General features: G+C 39.0%; 1 pseudogene; it reads left to right on the top strand.

Moving 5' to 3' along the window:
• Window positions 1–16,776, top strand: part of LOC104440731 — a 49,398-nt pseudogene that overhangs the window by 31,469 nt on the left and 1,153 nt on the right.

Raw genomic sequence — 16,776 nt, 5'->3', positions numbered from 1 at the left:
CAAAATGTAATTGCTTTGCTAGAAAATGAAAGTGAGATGAGACATTTCTTTGGGGGTCTAGTGAAATGGAGTTGGATTTTGTTTAGTGTTTTATTAATCAGCTGCTTGTTGTTGTATCGTCAATGACTCTCTCTCTCTCTCTCTCTCTCGTATAGGGATATACTTTGGGTGGATGACTCCACTTATGCAGCAAGGCTACAAAAGACCGATTACCGAAAAGGATGTTTGGAAGTTAGACTCTTGGGATAGGACTGAGGAGCTGATCAAAATGTTTGCGTCCACTTTTCTTTAGCTGTATTTTGAACTTTTTGTGTATTCAGATAAATTTCTAAAGCATGGCAATCGTATCTTATTTTGAAGATTCCAGAAATGCTGGGCCAAAGAGTCTCAAAGGCCCAAACCATGGCTTTTAAGAGCTTTGAACAGCAGCCTTGGAAGACGGTATGTATTGGTTTAATTGCATCTCATGTCTCATTCTTCATTCCAATTTCGATTTGACAGTGCACAGACATCTGTACAGCTTTATTCTGTAAGATTCCTCATTGTTTGAATGTTCCCCATCTCATTTGCCCAGTTTGCTTGCTTCTTCAGGTTTTGGTTGGGAGGCTTCTTTAAGGTAAGTATGATACCACATATGTGGTGGATGTGCTTTATCAAATGTTAACTCCTATCTTAGCTGGATGATGATTGCCATATACTATGCATGCACCTTTATATATTTACTTAGGTTGAGCAGAACATTAGAAACTGACGAATCTGAAATAGCAAAAAAAAGGTATCTAAAGGATTGAAGTCTTTAAGGCTTCGTCTCGTGATTGAGTCTAGGAGTAACAACAATCCTGCAAGAGCATAATGTTCTCTTGAATATGCAATGCTCAATGGAAGCATAGTAACTCTTTCTTACATGGATAACCACAGATTGGAAATGATCTTTCCCAATTTGCTGGGCCCACATTGCTGAACCACCTCCTTCAAGTAAGTTCTTCCAAGTCTCTCTCTCTCTCTCTCTCTCTGTATATATAAATACACATCAGATGAATATGTAGGCATCAATTTTTAGATCAGTGCTGGACTCTGCTTTTAAGATTTTGAGGCAATCTAAGAATTGTGACCTTTTATGCTTAATTTTGGAAAATATATGCTTAATTTTGGAAAATTGTTCCCATGGATCCTTCCTCAAATGACTAGAATATTATTTGAAAGACCATCTATGGATGGAGGACTTGAAGGGTTGTTAATAGGGAGGCGGGACCCTGCAGAAACAGAGCATGCTTTTCATAGGGTACATGCCATTTTCTAGTAATCATTTTGGAAGTGATCTATGTTTTGTTGTGACAGAAAAGCTGATTGAACATAAACAGGACAACAAATGAACAGCAACGGCATAATGATTGTGGGACTTTGATTGATTGAATAAAAATGTCATCTGTTCTGTTCTACGGGTAGATTAATCTTGAGGTCTCAATCGCCTTGCCTTCCATGGCATAAAATATTGTGCACATAGATTGACCTTTTATTTTTGTATTCCATTCAACGCATGATGGCTCATGTTAGATGGAGTTACTTTTCCAAGAACAGATTTGTTTTTCTGATGTGTCTTTCTTTGCTACGTGCAGTCAATGCAAAAAGGGGACCCTGCATGGACTGGTTACCTCTATACCTTTGCGATTCTTGTCGGTGTGGTATGTTTTGTGTCAAAGTTTGATTTATGTTGGGAGTCAGAGTCCTTTCCTTCAAGTTTGAACACCGTTAAAATTTTATAGTGCAATAGGTGAAGTAAGGCTCCGTTTGTTTCATTAAAAAATGGATGATTTGGAAAGCCTTTACCAGAAAATGATCGCTTGGATTAGTCAATGAAATTTTTTTCGCTAAAGACGACAATTTATATCTAAATATTTTCGTAGACTAAATATTTCATTTCGTTCATTTTTATAAGTAATACAAGCGATCTTTTTTAGCAGAATATTTTTTAAATCATTCATCTTCCGCAAAACAAAAGGGGCCTGAATATCATTATCACCATGGTAAATGGTAAATCAAGTTTATCGATACCATCTCTGAGATAATTTTTTACCATATGCCAAAAATTTCTGCTTTACTTATAATTGTCGTTGTCGTTGCCTCTGGCTTTTGCTTCTTATTCAATGATGATGTTCTTCCATCAATAAGAAATGTGAAATCTGCTGTTTTTAGATATGCTAATAAGTTCTGATTGGACTCTGTACAGTCGCTTGGTGTGCTTTGCGAAGCCCAGTACTTTCAGAATTCACTTCGAACGGGATTCAGGCTGAGGTCAACTTTGGTAAAAAAAACATTTCCAGATGTGTACAAATCCTCAGTATCAGATACTTAGTCTAGGTCATTCTTCGCCGTTTATAATAGTGGAGCGATTAAATAGCTTATTCGACCTTATTGGTAGGTGGCGGCCATTTTCCGCAAATCCTTAAGACTCACTCATGAGGGTCGCAAGAAGTTCCCATCTGGAAAGATAACAAACATGATAACAACAGATGCTAATGCACTTCAGGTGAGATTCTCACCTCAGACATGATCATGACATTACTACCATAGTTCTCTTATTGCTGCAACTGTCATTTAGTTAAGTCAATGCTGATATCTTCCTTAGTTTGGAAATCATATGCCCAGCTCTTCTGATTTTGCAAAAGTGAAACTTCGTGAACTACATCTGACGTGATACCTTATATTGTTCAGCAAATATGCCAACAACTTCACAACTTATGGTCCGCTCCATTTCGTATTGTCATTGCCATGGTTCTTCTGTACCAGCAATTAGGTGTTGCTTCGCTGCTTGGATCCTTCATGCTTGTCCTCATGATCCCATTGCAAGTAAGCTTACGCTCTTCTTTTGTTTTCCTGCGAAAGTTTATCATCTCCACTTCCATGATCATTGTAACATTTACCAATTTAAGTTAGACCATATATGTGTTAACTTTTATGCTTATTTGGAGGTCCCTTTTTTCTTAAACTTTAATTTGTTTGAAGGACATTCTGATCTAGGAAGTAGAGGACGTTTTTTGTCCGAAGCTTCTATGTAGTAACGGTTGTATCAGGAGTAGTATTGATTAGCTAAAAGAGGTTTTCTGCACCACATTGTCACTATCAACTCATGGGTTAGCATTTGTACCATGATGATTAATCCTCCATTTTACAATCAATTGTCTTACATCTTACAACTTTTCTTGGTGAATTAGACAGTCATAATCAGCAAAATGCAGAAAATGACCAAGGAAGGGCTGCAGTGGACTGACAAGAGAGTCAGCCTCATGAACGAAATTTTGGCCGCAATGGACACTGTGAAGTATGTTGAATAAGCAGGATGCCCTGGCCTACATTCTCTGTGGCTATATTCATTTTACAATGACTGAAATTCAATGGAAAAATTGTTGCAGGTGTTATGCTTGGGAAAAGAGCTTTCAATCTAGAGTTCAAGAAATACGAAGTGATGAGCTCTTATGGTTCCGTAAAGCGCAACTGCTATCTGCGGTATGGACTATTTCAAAATTAAGATAATATTATGCATTTTGATCGTGGAATTATCAGTTTTATTGACAGTTTGAAAATTCTTGCTCTCCCGAATATGCATTATATTTACACGCACACACATGCAGACTGACTCGAGCACTTCTTCACACCGACACATGCACATCTGCACAACAACACACGCTCGCATGCAGAGAGAGAGAGAGAGAGAGAGAGAGAGAGAGAGAGAGAGCCATACAGATGAAAGAACATCAGTGGCAGGATATTGCTTGTGTAAAAAAAAAAAATATTCTGAAACGACCTGGCTTGGCTTTCTGTCCATGGTAAACTTACCAAGCAGACTGACAGCAGTTCAAATACTTTCATAGGTACTTGTATGCAAACAATTCCGATTCTCTATTTCTTTTCATGCATCATAGCCTCATACTATCTCTTCTTAAATCAGCATATTTATTACCAAAAAGTACATGGAAAATAGTCTCCATTCAAGTAATGGCACGCGAGTGAATTTGGACTCTCTTTGTCAGAAGGGCGAGAAAGCTAATGGACATGACATTTTCTCCTTCCATGATGCCTCATGGTTCTATTTGTCTGAGATTTTTATTTTGGTGGCAGTTCAACAGCTTTGTTCTCAACAGCATCCCCGTCATCGTGACCGTTGTCTCATTTGGGGCATTCACTTTGCTAGGTGGGGATTTGACACCAGCGAGGGCGTTTACATCACTTTCTCTCTTTGCTGTGCTACGGTTTCCTTTAAACATGCTCCCTAACTTGATGTCTAAGGTTCTTTCACTTCATCCTAACCTTATCTCTGTATCTCTGTCACTTGAATAGAATAGTCTACTGATATACCGCATCATCAACATCAAACATGCGTGTTTATTTTCGTGCTTCGTGTACCTATCATTTTGTTTTTGCTCCTATCGTGTACCTTGAATATGTTGTTCATGATAGCCTCACTCAGTTTAAGTATCAATTCATCTTGCTTTGGCGATGAGGAAAACCATTGACAATATCAAACTGCTAGAGAAATCGAATAGAATATCGAAGATGAACTGCAGTAGATTATCTTACTGATGGATCTGATTCTTTGAGTTGGACAATATGGCGTGTGGAAAGGGGATAATCATTTCTCAAATACTACATATTTCTTTAAGATAAACTGATTACCTAGTTGTTGAAATAGCATAAATAATTGAAATTTCATTAGTCGAAGGTTAAACCTGTTATGTCAATTTGATAATTGAAATGGAAGGCCAAACAATGTTGTGATGACTAAATCTGCAACAGATTATCTCTTCATTACCTTACTTTTTTGACATTTGGAAAGTGGGAGTCAGAGTTTCTCTTTTGTGCTTATTACGGTTTTTTACCTTTGCTTTCTCAAAGATGATGCATATTCTCTATCTTAGATTCAGAATTCTATTTTAACTGTGCTTGCAAACATTTGTTTGCTATCGTTTAGTTTCCAATCTTACTTTTGTGTCCCAGGTTGTTACTGCAAATAATTCCCTGCAACGTTTGGAGGACCTATTTTTAGCAGAAGAGAGAATTTTAGTTCCTAATCCACCAATTGAGCCAGGACAGCCAGCTATTTCAATCAAGGATGGCCACTTTTCATGGGACTCTAAGGTCAAATAAACATATGCTGCATTTTGTCTGGCAAAATCACTTACCTTTTCCCTTTACAATGTGAAAAAACTGTTGATAATAGTATAGTCATCCAGGTTTTAGGGATTGTAACACCACCAACAATGCATTTATAGACATACACAATAGTAATCACTGCTGTGATTTGAAGGATGAAGGCATGTTAGAAAATTTTCATTGACCCTTGAAGTTAGTAGATGCCATAATCAAAACTTAAAGAACACCTTTCATCGAACAACTTAAGCATTTACATAAGTGAGTAGTGCTCTCACAACTGCTACATACGTGACTGATCATGCGAGGAACTTGACTAATTCTTGTGTAATCTTTGGGGATAAATTCACTCTTGCTAAATGTCCGAGGAGGCAAATAACTGAACTCAAAACTCAGAGGACATATTTCTCTGGGTGAATGCGTCTCTTTTGCCATCACTTTGCTGATTCAAGTTAGTGTAACTATGTTTTCTAACTGATATTGGATAATTCAGCATAACTCCAGTCTTTTTGTCGCACTATCTTATTTCAAGTGGAGGCTAAATTTTAAGCTAACTTCAGGCAGAAAAACCCACATTATCAAACATCAATCTGGACATACCAGTTGGTAGCCTAGTTGCTATTGTTGGTGGTACTGGAGAAGGAAAGACATCTCTCATATCTGCAATGCTTGGGGAACTCCCTCCTCTCTCCAGTGCATGCGTTACTATCCGGGGAACCGTTGCTTATGTTCCTCAAGTGTCCTGGATTTTCAATGCTACTGTAAGTCGCACAGTGCTGTTTTTGTTTTTCTGTCGATGTTAAGTGCCTTATCATCATCTTTTCTCATGTCCTAATCCCTAGTGTGTGTGATCTCAGGTGCGTGACAACATCTTATTTGGAACCAAATTTGAACAGGAAAGATATTGGACGGCAGTCAGCGTAACTGAATTGGAGCATGATCTCGATTTGCTTCCAGTTAAGTGGGACTCAGTGCTTTGCAAGATTCTCTTACTAACATGGGATATGTGATCCGTTAATTATCAGTCTCAATTATTTTTCAGGGTCGTGATCTTACGGAGATTGGTGAAAGAGGGGTGAATATAAGCGGAGGGCAAAAGCAGAGGGTTTCTATGGCCAGGGCTGTTTACTCAAATTCAGATATTTACATATTTGATGATCCTTTAAGTGCCCTGGATGCTCATGTTGGTCGACAGGTTTGAAATTCATGACACAGAATATTATTTACTCTTTACCCCAGGCGTAGCAATTAATGTTGCAGGGCTTCAACATTAACTGCATACTTGCAACTGCAAGGCTTTCTCCGCAAAGAATGCTCGAATGCTTCAGTTAAACAAGAATGAGAATTTTGATCCTACAGTCCTGCCCTTATGACAACTTGCTGCCATCAAAACTGGATAATTGAAGCAACATATGCTAATTTCAAACTCATAGGCATTTTCTGATTTGGGACTTAAATTTGGGCGTATCTATTATTCTCTTTGTTTCACCAGCTTCTTTCATTAATTTTTAATAAAATGGGGTATCCGAACCTTTGGCTCCACTTTTCTCCACGTCTCAAGTGACCTTCAGTTTCACATACATAGATCTTACATTCAGTAGGATCTCTTTTTTCAATTTTTTAGAGATGAGGCAAATTCCTGTATTAGCTTATACCCGCGGTCGCATACAGGTGTTCAATAGCTGTATCAAGGAAGAGCTGCGAGGGAAGACCCGGGTCCTTGTCACGAACCAGCTGCATTTTCTTCCTCAAGTGGATCGAATCCTTGTGGTTCATGAAGGAATGGTCAAGGAGGAGGGGACTTTTGAGGAGCTCTCTAAAAGCGGGATTTTGTTCCAGAAACTTATGGAGAATGCAGGAAAAATGGAGGACCAAACAGAAGAGGCCGAGGAGGAGGAGAAGAAAAATGTAGAGGAGAAAACATCTAAAAGAGCAACTGACAGCATTGTTGATGAATCGTCAAAAGATCAAGGCCGTGGGAAGAAAGGTAAAGGAGGGAAGTCGGTACTTATTAAGCAAGAGGAACGGGAAACGGGCATTGTGAGTTGGAAAGTCCTGATGAGGTACTAAAATGCATGATATGAAACTTCGTCTTCTAACAATTGTCGGTAGACAAATTATTTACCAGAAAGGCTTATCTATGGATACGAAATACATGACCTAAAAGATTTCTTGAACTCTACGATGGAACTAGGGTTCAAATAAGCCAATTAAATGACCTCGAACATACATGTGATAGTTTGAACAAAAAGTTTGAGTAAGTCCATCTAACACCTAAGGCTGTATAAAGGCAATAATCATATAGTGTAAGTATGTGCAACATTTTTTTTCAGCTTCACTTGACATCAGTCAAAACATGGTTGTACCTTTTTCTGCGATGTTTAGGTTTGCTCCATGTGATAACTATGTTTCATGTGTATCGTTAAATAGCATCGAAGGTCCATGCATTTGCCATTTCCTTTTTTTATTGAAAACCCCAATACTGGTCCTTTTTTTTGGGGGGGGGGTAAATGCTGTTCTCCTTCATTTTTTTTAAGGATTCAATAATCCGCACCACATAGCAATAATGCTACTTATCTTTGACCTTCATATGATATATTTAGGTACAAAGGGGCACTGGGAGGCCTGTGGGTGGTGGCAGTACTCTTTATATGCTATATTTCAACTGAAGTTCTTCGTATTTCAAGTAGGAAGTGGTTGAGTTTCTGGACAGATCAAAGCACTTCAGAGGACTACAGACCAGGATTCTACATATTGATCTACGCACTTCTGTCCTTTGGTCAGGTACATCAAAATTCGGTAGATAGATCTCTCCAAGTTTACTATCTTTTATGCAGTAGCTTGTGCTTCTATAATTTTTTCTCTTGATCATCGATGAAATGGTAAAGCTACATTACCTCTTAGTCCTGTTTGGATTACAACTTCTCGTTTATAGTGAGGAAACAATAATGTGATTTTAGAGACAATCTAAGTTATCATACCATGAAACAGACTATTTGCTAGCTTTTCTATTTCTGCGTTTGTGTCTTTGGTGGATGTGGGTATTTGTCAACCGAACAGAAGGTCTTTCTGCCAACTTCCATGACAACTCCCGTATTTCTGTGAATCAGGTGACCGTGACACTGACTAATGCTTATTGGTTGATTATTTCGAGCCTCCGTGCAGCAAAAAGATTGCATGATTCTATGCTCCAGTCTTTATTAAGGGCTCCCATGATTTTCTTTCACACCAACCCAATGGGAAGAATAATCAACAGGTTTGCCAAGGATCTAGGCGACATAGATTGCAATGTTGCCCAATTTGTAAATGTGTTCATGGGCCGAGTCTGGCAGATACTTTCGACTTTTGTGCTTATAGGAATTTTGAGCACAATCTCTCTTTGGGCCATAATGCCGCTCTTGATCTTGTTTTATGCAGCCTATCTGTATTACCAGGTGAGTGCAGATTTGTTTGCTCCATAATGCTTTTTCATTATGGCCACAATTGCCAAGCCTTGTCCCACTTAGTGGAGAAAGCTATATTCTTCTGCCGCATAACCTGAGATTTTGATGTTGCATTTACATTTTCTGGGATTCTTTGGACACTTCCCACTGCCATTTAGATGGTTCACAGTGGAAATCCGGAATGATGATTTCCATAATCCTTCTAAAGTAGAAAGCAACACTCTTTTTCCTTTTTAAGAAACAGTGATTAAGTAATAAGCAATGCTGGCTCAGAATGAGTATTTCTTTTACCCATCTTTTTGTCATTTTTTGGCAGAGGGAGCGTTAGTCATCAATGCTAAGAGAAAATCCTTTTAATTGCTTGATAGCGTTACACCACTTGTTCTATCGCATGTTTCGTCCTCTACCAGTAGCCGAGTCCCTATAGAATTTTTGATGTAATTGCCTCTCTAATTGTTTGCCTTGTGGTTGTTAACAGACTACATCTCGTGAAGTGAAACGCTTGGATTCAATTACCAGATCTCCAGTTTATGCGCAATTCGGAGAAGCAATGAATGGCTTGTCAACAATACATGCATATAAAGCATATGATAGGTTGGCCACCATTAACGCCAAGGCCATGGACAATAATATCAGATTCACCCTTGCCAATGTCAGTTCCAACCGTTGGCTCACCATAAGGTTGGAGACTTTAGGAGGCATAATGATCTGGTTGACAGCGACATTTGCAGTCATGCAGACCGGAAAAGCAGAAAACAGAGCAGCCTTTGCTTCAACTATGGGTCTCCTCCTCAGCTACACTTTGAATATAACGAGCCTTTTGAGTGGTGTTCTGAGACATGCAAGCAGAGCTGAGAATAGTCTAAATGCTGTAGAGCGTGTGGGTGTGTACATAGAATTGCCTTCCGAGGCTCCGGCTATAGTAGAGAGCAACCGGCCCCCTCCTGGCTGGCCTTCATTGGGATCAATTAAATTTGAAGATGTGGTTCTTCGTTACAGACCTGAACTTCCTCCGGTCTTGCATGGATTGTCCTTTTCAGTAGCACCCCGTGAGAAACTTGGAGTAGCTGGAAGAACTGGTGCAGGAAAATCTAGCATGATAAATGCTTTGTTCCGAATTGTTGAGCTCGAAAAAGGAAGGATCTTGATAGATGGGTGCAACACTTCTAAGATAGGACTCGAAGATTTGCGGAAAGTCCTTAGCATCATACCTCAATCACCAGTTCTTTTCTCGGGTAGGCACTGTGAAATTCTTTTAACACATTAACTTCTTTGTTAAAATGGCTTCATTCTTCCCACTTCTGTTCCACTCAACCTCTGTGATATTCCATAGGAAAGTCTGCTGACATGTTGATATCGGTCTGCTCACTGGTTCATATTGCTATCTACTCAAACAAATTCATAGCTGAGAATTTTCTTTCTCACTTATATGTCCAACATTAGAGCTCCAGAAGTCTTTACTCCCTGGAGCAAGCATCGGTTCACAAGAGCCACTTACGGTTCTTGTAATCCAATTCTTTACCCAACTACTCTTGCATGGTCGCTTTCTTTTGACATGAACAATCTGCTGACAAGCCCTAATCAGTTCAAATGTCTTAATTCATTGTCCTACTTTGATTTGAGTTCGAGGAACAGTTTGGATAAAAAATGACCAATTTTCTGTTCATGTGCTGTCTTACATTTCATGTGAAAAAGGCCACAATACGAATCACAAATGTGTACACTGAACCCCCTTACTGTGAACTGAGAAGCTTCTACATTATATACCAAATAACCTTTAGACTCCCATTGTTTGTGAAGACTAAATATCATTTCAAATAGTTTCTTTCTTTTCAAATTTGTGTAGGAACTGTGAGATTTAATCTCGACCCTTTCAATGAACATAACGTCGCTGACCTCTGGGAGGCTCTGGAGAGAGCACATTTGAAGGATGTCATCAGGAGGAACTCTTGCGGCCTGGATGCTGAGGTAAGCTTGTGTAGAGTAACTACATGTAAAATGCCAATGAAGGGATCATTGCAATTCTTGTTGAATTTGGGCTCATGTTGATGAAATTATCGGTAGTTACCTAACATAGTTAAAGGGGAATATTTCAAATTTGAAAATTGTCTTGTGATGGATAAGGATTTTAGACGTTGTCTAAAGCATGTTAGTGTTGAGATGTTGACAACAACAATTGACTAGGTTAATGCCTTTTGGCAGAGAAAGGAGAAAAATTGAGTCAAATTGATGGAAGGCAAGCGACATGATTTAGTATTCAGCAAAAAAGTTTGACATGCATATGCAATGCCTTCTCAGCGAAGCACCATTCATGGAAAACAAACATATGTATCCTATACTTCTAGAAACATGAATTATGTAATTAAAAGTAGCATGATTTCAAAACTTTTTAAATTAAAGGAGATGTGCACAAGATTGGTCAGAAATAAATAGCAATGATCTTCTATGTATGGTTATAAATATTGCTTGGATGCTCTTCTTGCACTCCCATTAGCTCATCTCACTAGGGAAATCTCTGAATTGAGACTAATTTTATGACACCTGCAGAATTTCCATGAATGCGTAATATCCCTCCTTTTGGACTAAATTATAGACCACAAGCAAGAGCAAAAGAGCAATCTGGGCAGGACTTTGTGGTATAGCAAGCAGAGTGTATAGATATTGGAATTTTTTTACCTGCGAAAAAAACTGAAGGATCCCTCGTATAATGTTTTCTCAATGCATAAAATATCATAGTGTCTGAAGTCTTAACTGAAGTTGAGATGTCGATTTACATAAATGTTTGGACTTGTCTATATGCAAGTGGCTGATGCCAATGTAACGCTCTGCATTATTCTATTGGCTTTAAAATGTATCCGTGGGTTCTTACTTATAAGCTAAGAAAGAGAACGTTAAAGATCACCATCGATATTGATGTTGGCTGTGTCCTGTCAAGGTTTCTGAGGGCGGAGAGAACTTCAGTGTCGGACGGAGGCAACTGCTGTGTCTTGCTCGAGCATTACTAAGAAGATCAAAGATTCTTGTTCTTGATGAAGCAACTGCGGCCGTCGATGTTAGAACTGACGCTCTCATCCAGAAAACCATTCGTGAAGAATTCAACTACTGCACCATGGTCATCATCGCTCACAGACCTAACAGTATCATCGACACCGACCGAATTCTTGTGCTCGATGCTGGCCAAGTATGTTCTAACATTGCTACTTATTCATGCACGCATCAGAAATAGCAAGAAATGCATATTAAAAGTTTGTCATCATGAATATGTAAAAGTCAAAACCACTCTTATCTCTGAAGTATGATGATTCTTGTGGCGCTTGACACTTTCAAAATAAAAAATGAAATTAACTATCTTATTTGATTCAACATAAAAGGACCGTGACTCCCCAATGAACCATTCATGCATTTCAATGTCGCTGTGTTTCTAATTCTTATTGCTGAATCAATTGCGATGCTTTCAACTTTTACTTCAGGTAGCAGAACACGATACTCCAGAGAATCTGCTGTCAAATGAAGCAAGTGCATTCTCTAAGATGGTTCAAAGCACGGGTTCTGCTAATGCGCAGTATCTACGTGGCTTAGTCCTCCAAAAGAAAGAGAGTAGGTTACAGATGGAAACAAAACATCTAGACAGCGAGAGACAACGATCGGCCTCCTCCTACTGGCTGCTGCTGCCAATGTTGCTCTGGCGGTCAGCCTCAATTCCAACAACGCCCTGTTGGATTATAATGTCTCAGTTGCTGTTTTCTGTTTTTTTTTTACTCTATTTTCTGTTCTGTTTTCTGCTCTGTTTTACTCTGTTTTCTATTAAAAAACAGCCAAGTTCAATTTAGTTATTTATTTAGTGTTTTTGCTATTTTCTAGGAAGTTAATAGCACGTTTGTGTGCAGTTATGTGTTGCACGTACGTGTGCAGTTTTTGCTTTGTTTAAGTTGTTCTGTACTTGACAGTTTCCTTTAGAATAGACGTATGCAAGTTTGTGTTCTGTTTCTCTGTGCTTCTCTTCCTCATCTGAAAAATATAGCTTCTGGTTTTCTATTTTCTTGTTTACTATTTTGATCAGTAACAACATTGGTATCATAGCGTTTGTGGGATCTTAAGGGACTGTGAAGTGAGGGTAATTGAGTGAAGATTGCTTCCGATTTGCAAAGAAAAAGCTGATGGAGGCAGGATCGAATGGATTCTCTGCAATGGCAACTCCGTCTTTTAAGGGGAAAATTATCAGGCTTGGGCTGTCAAGATGACGGCATTCTTGGAGGGTCATGATTTATGGGAGGCTATGGAGGATGATTATGAGGTTGCTCCACTTCCAGACAATCCGACCTTGAATCAGATAAAGTACCATAAAGAGAGAATCACAAGGAAGGCCAAGGCAAAGTCATGCCCGTACGCCGCTTTTCACCCACTATCTTCACAAGGATCATGAGATGTGATTCTCGCAAAGGCAATATGGGATTTCTTGAAGGATGAATACGAGGGAGATGAGAAGATAAGAGGCATGAAGGTGCTGAATCTCTTGAGGGAGTTTGAGAGACAGCGGATGAAGGATTCGAGTCAGTGAAGGAGTACTCTGATAGGTTGGTTGGGATAGCTGAAAAAAATCAGAGTTTTAGGGACTGACTTGAAGGATGAAAGGCTTGTTCAGAAGATCTTGGTGTCTCTTCCAGAGAAGTTCGAAGCCACCATAGCGTCTCTGGAAAATACAAGAGACTAACCTGATATAAAGCTTGCATAATTGTTAAATGCTCTGCAGGCGCAGGAGCACAGAAGACTGATGAGAAGAGAAGAGTTTGTAGAGAGTGCGCTGCAAGCTAGAGTGAAGTCAAATGATGGAGGCAAAGGGAAGAAATGGATTCAGTCCAGAGAAAATGTCGGTGACTCCAAGATTGTAGCAAAAGAAGGAAATTCTGGTGGGTCTAGCAAATGGAAGATGAACAAAAAGCCTTGTCAATACTGTGGTGGAACTAATCATCAGTTTCTTAGATGTTGGAGAAAGCCTGATGCTAGATGCAAAAGATGTCACAAGTTGGGTCACATGGAAGCCATCTGCAAAGAAAAAAATTACCATCAAGCAGGAAAAGCCCAGGTAGCAGTGAATGAAACTAAGGAAGAGCACTTGTTTGTAGCTTCATTTTATGAATCTTCTGTTGGGAATGATGCATGGCTGGTGGATAGTGGCTGTACCAATCATATGACTGGCAATTCGAAGTTGTTTAGGATTCTAGACATGTCAGTCAGGTCCAGAGTCAGAATTGGCAATAGACAGTATATCGAAGTACAAGGGAAGGGTACAGTGGCTATTGAAGGAAGTCAGGAGGTGAAGCTGATTAGTGATGTTCTCTTTGTGCCAAATATTGACCATAATCTGTTAAGTGTTGGCCAATTAGTTGAGAATGGCTATAAAGTGAAGTTCGAAGGGAATGAATGTCTTGTTAATAATGCAGATAGCAAAGAAGTGCTAAGAATTCCAATGGAGGACAAGAGTTTCATGTTCAAGCCATAAGAGATACAATAGATGGCTTTAAAGTGCAAAGAAGAAAATGCAGAGATATGGCATAAAAGACTTGGGCATGTTCACGGGAAGAGCATGTTGTTTATGCGGAGAAATAGCTTGCGAGATGACTTGCCAAGTTTGGAGGAGGAATTTCCACAATGCAAAACTTGTCTTCTTGGCAAGCAAGCCAGATTTCCTTTCAAAGGAGGAGGTGGAGAGCATGTGAGAAGCTGCAATTAGTCCACACAGATTTATGTGGACCTATGTCTGAGTCTTCTCTCAATGGTAGTAGGTATTTCATTACCTTCACTGATGATATGACTAGGATGAGTTGGATTTATTTTCTGCGAGCCAAGTCTAAAGTTGTTGATGTGTTTGTGAAGTTTAAAGCCTTAGTTGAGAATCAGAGTGGGAAGAAAATAAAAATGCTCGGTCCGATAATGGTTACAGTATACCGCTCACAAGTTTAAGTTGAATTGTGAGCAAGCAGGAATTGTGCAGCAGTTCACTGCTCCATATTCACCTCAACATAATGGGGTCAGTGAGAGGAAAAATAGAAGTATTATGGAGATGGCCAGATGTATGATGCATGAGAAGATGTTGCCTAAAAAGTTCTGGGCTGAAACAAATAATACCGCGGTGTTCTGTTGAACAGTTGCCCACAAAGGCATTAGAGAGGTCAACACCTTTTGAAGTCTGGTATGGTGTTAAACCTTATGTGAAAAATTTGAAGGTTTTTGGGTGTTTGTGTTACACTCATGTTCCTGAGGTCAAGAGGGACAAGCTGGATAAGAAGGCAGAGCTTGGAATCTTCATTGGGTACAGTCTCCAATCAAAGGCTTACAGAATTTTTCACCCTATGACAGGGAAGGTGACTGTAAGCAGAGATGTTGTTTTTCTAGAGGAAGATGAGTAGAATTGGATGGAAGGAAAGAGTGCAGAACAGCAACAATTCAAAAAACAACCTGCAACAAATGTAGAGGTTGATGAAGTTATAGATGGATTGGAAGACAGTGTGAGAGGTACAAGGTCATTTGCTGAAATCTATAAAAGAAGCAATGTGGCAATGCTCGAACCATCTAACTTTGTGGAAGCTAAGGAGGATCAAAGGTGGATTGCAGCAATGCAGGAGGAGATTGCAATGATCCAGAAAAACCGCACATGGGAGCTTGTTGACAGACCATCTAATAAGAATGTAATTGGGGTTAAGTGGGTGTTTAGAACAAAACTTAATCCTGATGGTTCTGTTAATAAACACAAAGCTAGACTGGTGGTGAAAGGTTATGCACAAATATGGGGAGTAGACTATTATGAAACATTTGCTCCTGTTGCACGACTTGATACAATAAGGTTACTGTTAGCTATTGCAATAGAGAAGGGGTGGCCTATATTTCAGTTAGATGTCAAGTCTGCATTTCTGAATGGAGAGCTTGATGAGGAAATTTTGTTGAACAACTGAAGGCTTTAGTATCAAAGGGAAAGAAGAGAGTGTATACAGGTTGAAGAAAGCTCTATATGGACTGAAACAGGCTCCAAGAGCTTGGTATGGGAAGATAGATCGATATTTGCAAGATTTTGGCTTTGTGAAAAGCTTAAGTGAGTTCACTCTTTATGTCAAGAAAGTGAATCACAATGTTGTAATTCTGTCACTTTATGTAGATGATCTATTAGTGACAGGGAATGATATGGAATTGATAGAGAAGGTGAAGCAAGATTTATTTGCAGTTTTTGAGATGTCAGACTTGGGAAAGATGGCTTATTTTTTGGGTTTGGAAGTCAAACAGGCTTCATATGAGATCTTCATCTGTCAGAAAAAATACATGAAGGAAGTTCTAAAGAAGTTTCAGATGGAAGATTGTCGAAGTGTAAGCACTCCTATGGTTGCTAAAGAGAAGCTGCAGAAGAATGATGGAATAGATGCAATAGATGCTTCTATGTATAGAAGTCTGATTGGGTGTCTCATGTATCTTACAACAACCAAACTAGATATTCTATTTGCTGTGAGTGTTTTATCTAGGTTTATGAGTAGTCTTAGTCAGTTACATTTGATTGCAGCAAAAAGGGTATTAAGATATCTCAAAGGAACATTGTTCTTTGGTGTGAAGTTTAAGAAATGTCAGAAGTTTAATTTGCAAGGTTTTTCTGATAGTGACTGGGCTGGTTCAGTAGATGACATGAAGAGTACGTCTGGATATTGTTTCAGTTTTGGTTCTGCTTGTTTTTCCTAGTGTTCCAAAAAGCAAGAGATTGTAGCTCAGTCCACAGCAGAGGCTGAGTTTATAGCAGCTACTGCAGCTGCAAATCAAGCTTTGTGGCTGAAGAAGATAATGAAGGATTTGTGGTTAAATTCCAGTGATTGTATTGAAGTTAATGTGGATAATCAGGCTGCGTTAACAATATCTCATAATCCAGTTTTTCATGGCAAAACCAAGCATTTTAAAGTCAAATTTTTCTTTCTGCGTGAGGTGCAACAAAGTGGTGAACTTAAATTGATCTATTGCAGATCTGAAGATCAGCTTGTAGATATGTTCACAAAACCACTTCAAGCTGGAAGATTTGAAGTATTAAGAAAGAAAATTGGAGCATGCAGCAGCAACTGATCCAAGGAGGAGTTTGTTGGATTATAATGTCTCAGTTGCTGTTTTCTGTTTTTTTTTTTTTTACTCTGTTTTCTGTTCTGTTTTCTGCTCTGTTTTA

This window comes from Eucalyptus grandis, chromosome 4 (assembly GCF_016545825.1).
Source record: "Eucalyptus grandis isolate ANBG69807.140 chromosome 4, ASM1654582v1, whole genome shotgun sequence".
NCBI lineage: Eukaryota > Viridiplantae > Streptophyta > Magnoliopsida > Myrtales > Myrtaceae > Eucalyptus > Eucalyptus grandis.
Note: the sequence above shows the minus strand (reverse complement) of the source record. Positions and strands in the feature narration are given on the sequence as shown.